Here is a 5,849-nt window from a genome sequence, read left to right as displayed (position 1 = left end):
GCCGACCGCCACCAGGACGCACGCGGGGGTCTCACCGCCAGCAGCCTCCGAGCACGGAGGCGGCCCCGCGTGGCACCTGGAGCGGCCGACCAGGCCCCTTCAGCGATCCCTGCGGCTCCCCCACCGCCACGCCCAGTCGCACGCGGCCAGAGCCCCCGGAACCCGCTTTTCCCCCCACACGCACCGCAAGGCCGACCCAAACCCTCCGGGCGCCCACCGGGCCGCCACCGACCTGGCCCCGAAGGCGCGCGCCGTGGGTACGCGGACACCGGGCCAACCAGCGTGGCCGGCGGCGGCGACGCCCCCAGAAGGCGGAGCCGGGTTCGGGCCCAGACGGGGCGGCCAACAGCATAAAAGCCGGTGAGCCGCTCGGGGAAGAGAGGATCGGCAGGCGGCGGACAGGGAAAAGGAGCACAAGGCAGGCAAGGAGCCAGGGGGCCACGGAGACAAGGGCACGGGGAACCCGCAGGGGGCTAACTCGGGCAAGCAACCCTCAGGCACGGCCGGGCCACCAGGAAAACACGGCCACGGGATCCCACCGCCACAGACACGAGGGCGGTCCCGCGGCGCCCCGCCTGGGACGCCGAACGGCCCTTGGGCAGCCCACCGAGCAACCCCCTCACGAGCCCCGGGTCCCACCACCGGCGGCCCCGAAGCAACCTCAGCCACAAGCCCAACACCAGGGGCCACATGTCGCCCGTTTCTCGTCCGTCCCGGACCCGGTCCCGCTCCGGGAGACCGGCGCGCCGCCCCGTGGGGACGGCTCGCTCCCCAAGGACCAGGCGGCCCCACACCCCGCGCCACGCGAACGCGGTCATCGGCAGCGGTCGCGGCTCGGCACGGGAGCGGGCGGAGAGCCGGCTCACAGCGGGGAGCGGCGTCGCGCGCCAGACGGAGTGCCACGCGCACCCGCCGCTCGCAGCAGCCTTCCCATCCGCTAGGACGTCGGGCCCGGCCCAGCGGGATCCTCCCCCAACTCGGAAGGGGGAGGCGCGGGCCACAGTAGACGACGAGCCGCGCGCTCGGCCCCCACCGCGGGGTCCGGCGGAACCCTCACTGTCCCCCCACCTCATCCCGTCGAGGCGGGGACAGCGGAGGAGGAGGGTTCTCTGCAGGCGAGTCGCTACGGCAGCGCTACCACAACACAGAGAGAGGCGGCGGGCCGGGGGATCCGGTACCCCAAGGCACACCTCTCGGATCGCTAGAGAAGGCTTTCTCACCGAGGGTGGGTCACGCTCCCCACCCGCCAGTCGCCCCTCGTCGGGCCCGCAGAGGCACTCAGGGACGCCTGGGGAAGGGAGGGGGCCTGCGGCGCGAGAAGAAACCTGCGGCAACCTTGAGCGTTTGCGGTCAGGGCAGGGGCCCGGCCGGCGCGCGTGCGCACAGCCCCCAAGGCCCCCCGCCGTCCACCCACCTCCTTTCTGTGAGGCAAGGCGCCTCCAGTTAACCCACACACGACCGATCGGAGGCAGAACGGCAGCCCCTCGGCGGCCGGCCGGCGCACGCGTGGCCGGCCCGAGCCCACCGCAACCGCTCACACGGCCCGCGCTCACCCGCCAGAGGGGAGCACGGGACGTGCGCTCGCCAGACCAGGCGGCGCCCTTCCCCGCGTGGGAGGGGCGCGTCTCACTCAACCGCCTCGACCCGCACAGCCAACGCGCTCCCTCAGGACCCACGCGCGGACACCACGGCGGCGACCGGAGGAGGGGGCGCTGGGGGCGGGAGCGACACACCACCGCTCGGCCTCGGGCACCTGAGAGACAGCCCGGGGCGCTCCAGGAGCACCGCAAAGGCCCAGGCGGAGCCAGCGCTCGTGCAATACCCGAGAGGGCAGCACGGCGGGCCAGCGGGACAGCACCCCCACCGCCGCGGAGGGGGGCGGCCCACGAGGCGACGACCACAAGAGGCGAAAGCGAGGGGTGCCTGCTGCGTCAGAGGACCCCCGCCGACCCACGCCGGACGCCACGAGGCAGGCGGCGGGGTCGGGACAGCGAGGTCGGGCCGGGTTCCGCACCCCAGTGCCTCCCAACGCACCGCCCACAGGCGGGGATGGGAGACGGGGGAAACCCCGCGGGCGGGACGAGAAGAACGGGTCTCATTCACCACGAATGCCCGCCCCTCGCCCGTCGCGGCTCGGTCCCGGCCCGGGAGAGCGTGACATCACCACATCGATCAGGGAAAGCATCCCCGGAGCAGGGTCGGCCGGCCAGCCACAGCCTCCCCAGAGGCCAGCGAGCAGATCAGCCTGGCCATCCCCAGCCCCAGGACAGGGGCGGCAGACAACCCGGCAGAGACGAGGAATGCCTGACACGCACGGCACGGAGCCAGCGGGAGTGGGGTTGTCACGGCCGCCCCAGGTGCCCGCAGCGGGGAGCGCACGGTGGCACGGTAAGCCCGCGCCACCTTCCCCGCCGCCCCCAGGTGGGTCAGAGACCCGGACCCAAGGCGGCACCGGGAGCTGGGACGCTCGGATGCATGAGAGACCGGGCACACGGGCCCCAGCAGGCGGCTCAAGCACGAGCAGGGCCGGCTAGCCGGGTCACCGGGAGGCCGAAGACCCGCGACGCATCCAAGAGACCCAACCTCTCCAGCGACAGGTCGCCAGAGGACAGCGTGTCAGCAATAACCCGGTGGCCCAAAATGCCGGCTCGGAGTGAAACATATACCTCCCCAGGAGACAGGAGGTCGAGTCACCGACCACGCCGCCGGCCCAGGGAACCCGCGACACGGGCATCTGTCCCCAAAATCGCCACCATCGCAGCCAGACACGGAGCACCCAGGGCCCTCTGGTCGACCCCAGGACACACGCCGGAGCAGCGCCGGGCCAGGGACGTCCTCCCGGCCACCCGTGCCACGCAGGGGCCGGCCCGAGTCTCCAGAGCGAGACTCGGAAGCGTTTTCGGCCGTCCCCTCGTACGACCGGGACACACGAGGGACCGAAGGCCGGCCAGGTGTGACCTCTCGGGCCGCACGCGCGCTCAGGGAGCGCTCTCCGACTCCCCACGGGGACTTGCAAACAACAGGTCACGGCAGAGGGACCGCTCCCCGGCACCCGGGGGACGAGGCAGGACGGTCCCCGGCTCCCCACGGGGACTTGGAGAAAAAATTCGGCCGCTGCCTCAGACGGCCAGGATGCGCGCGGGCCCGCGACCGGGCCGGGAAGGGTGTCCCCAGCCTCCCGCCCCAAGCCCGGTGGGTCCCCGCGGGTCGCGGGTCAGGCCTCGGGAGCCGCGGCGTGCTGGTCGACCAACCCCGGCAGCCCCACACCCGGCTCTGGCCCGAAAGCGCAGCGACAACCTCTCCCCACATAAGCCTGCACGCCTGAGCTCTGACTCACAAGTGACGCGCCAGAGCTCTGGCGCGACCGGGACAGCCCGGCTGACGACCGCGGTCTTTCCGGAGCTCTGCCTAGCTCACAGCGGGGACGGTCCCCTCCCTCGGCAGCTGCCACCGCAGCTCCGGAAGCCAAGGGAACGATATAAAAGCGGCCGCCAGATGGAGTCCGACAACCGTCGCGAACGTCACCAAGACAGATCCGGATGGCAGGCCGGCCCGCGGACCGCAAAACCGAAACCGTGAGTCGAGAGACGCTATCCCGAGGCCGAAAACGCAGCCCCTGTACCCCAACCCCACAGAAACGGTCCCCAAACCCTGTCTCTGCATGGACCGCGACACAGTCAGAAGACAACCCACGGCGTGTGGATGTTCGGAGAGGCATCTCGGTGGGAGAAACAACAAGCAAGGACTCGGTCGCGGGTCGTTGAGGACACAGGGAGACACAGAATGCGTAGGCTCTTCCTGAATCCAGACAGAGAAGGAGGGAGGGAGGGAGGGAGGGAGGGAGGGAGGGCGGGCGGGCGGGCGGGCAGGCAGGCAGGAAAACATAAAGAAGGAAACAGAGAAAGAAAGAAAGGAAGGAAAACCTAAAGGAGAGAAAGGAAGAAAAGAGAAGAGAAGAGAAGACAAATATCAATATAAGTACTTACATTTGTATATAGGTATAACATATAAAACTACATTAAAATAGAAAAAAATTTATATGCATACACATGAATAAACAGATAAAAATGAATAAATAAAAAATAAGGTAACATAACATAAGCAAATAGGCCAGGCGCGGTGGCTGACGCCTGTGATCCCAGCACTTTCAGAGGCTGGGGGAGAGAGAGAGAAAAAAAAATGAAAGAAAGAAAGAAAGAAAGAAAGAAAGAAAGAAAGAGAGAGAGAGAAAGAGAGAGAGAAAGAAAGAAAGACAGAAAGAAAGAAGAAAGAGAGAGAGAGAGGGAGAAAGACAGCGAGAAAGAAAGGCGAGAGAAGAAAGAAAAAAAAAAGAAAGAGGAAAGACAGGAAGAAAGACAAAGCAAGAAAGCAAGATAACAAGACAGCAAGAAAGCACGACAGAAAGAGAGAAAGAGACAGAAAGAAAAAGCAAGAAAGCAGCAGAGAGAGAGAGAGAGAGAGAGCGCGCGAGCGCGAGCGAGCGAGCGAGCAATCGAGAGAGAGAGAGAGAGAGAGAGAGAGAGAGAGAGAGAGGAGGAGGAGGCGGCGAGGCGAGGCGAGGCGAGGCGAGGCGAGGCGAGGCGAGGCGAATCTACCTGCTTTCACTACATGTGGGGAGAATCAGGAAAGCCCCCACTAACAACAAGGCCTGAAGTGGAGCTGCCATCTCTGAAATCCGAGCAGAAGAGTCCACACGGGTTAAAGACACGAAGAAAGTCAGGGAAACAACTGCTCAAAGAGAAGAACAATCTGGCCCAGCCAGGGTCTGTCTCCTGAAGTTGTGTGGGCAACGAGGGAGTGGGACGGAGGGAGGGAGTGGGACGGAGGGAGGGAGGGAGGGAGGGCCTCCGAGGCTCGTGTCAAACAATAAATGATAATAAAATAAAAGGAAGTTAAAAAAAAAAATTGCGCATCATTCGTAGCATCACTGACGCCTCGAAAGGCGAGAGGCATGTGTTTATGTCACTGTGGGACTGTTTTCTTTTTTCTTTTTTTTTCTTCTTCCCTCTTTTCCCGGAAACTCACTTTTTAATTATTTCATTTTCCTTTTCTTTTTTTTTTTTAATTTTTAATTTTACTTTCATTTTTACTTTTATTTTTAATTGTTTGAGAGGTTGTCTCCCTCTCTCGCCCAGGCTGGTGTACAGTGGCGCGATCTCGGCTCACTGCAACCTCCGCCTCCCAGGTTCAAGTGATTCTCCTGCCTCAGCTCGGCCTCCCGAGTAGCTGAGATTACAGACGCGCACGACCATGCCCGGCTAATTTTTGGTATTTTGACTAGAGACGGACGGGGTTTCACCATACTGGCCCTGCTGGTCTGACCACCTCGTGATCCAGCGATCCACCACCCTCGGCGTCCCAAAGTGCTGGGATGACAGGCTTGAGCCACCGCGCCGGGCCTAGTTATTCCTTTTATTTTATTTCAAATTTTTAATTGTACGTATGCATGTATGCATGTATGTATGTATGTATGCATGCATGCATGCATGTATCTATCCTTTTTTTTTTTTTTTTTTGAGACGGACAGAGAGAGACAGTGAGAAACAGAGAGAGAGAGAGAGAGAGAGAGAGAGAGAGAGAGACAGACAGACAGAGAGAGAGAGAGAGAAACAGACGGGGGGGAAGAGAGAGAGAGAGAGAGAGAGAGAGAGAGAGAGAGAGACCAACAGACAGAAGGACAGGCAGAGAAAGAGAGTAAGACAGAAGACAGACACAGGGACACAGGGAGAGAGACAAGCGGGGGGGGGGGAGAGAGAGAGAGAGAGAGAGAGAGAGCTCCCAGACATCACGAAGCCGTTTCAATGACATATTCTCTCTGGTCTTTGTCTGGGGATATTCAGTTTTTCACC

This window comes from Macaca fascicularis, chromosome 10, assembly GCF_037993035.2.
Source record: "Macaca fascicularis isolate 582-1 chromosome 10, T2T-MFA8v1.1".
In the NCBI taxonomy this organism is placed as follows: Eukaryota; Metazoa; Chordata; class Mammalia; order Primates; family Cercopithecidae; genus Macaca; species Macaca fascicularis.
Note: the sequence above shows the minus strand (reverse complement) of the source record.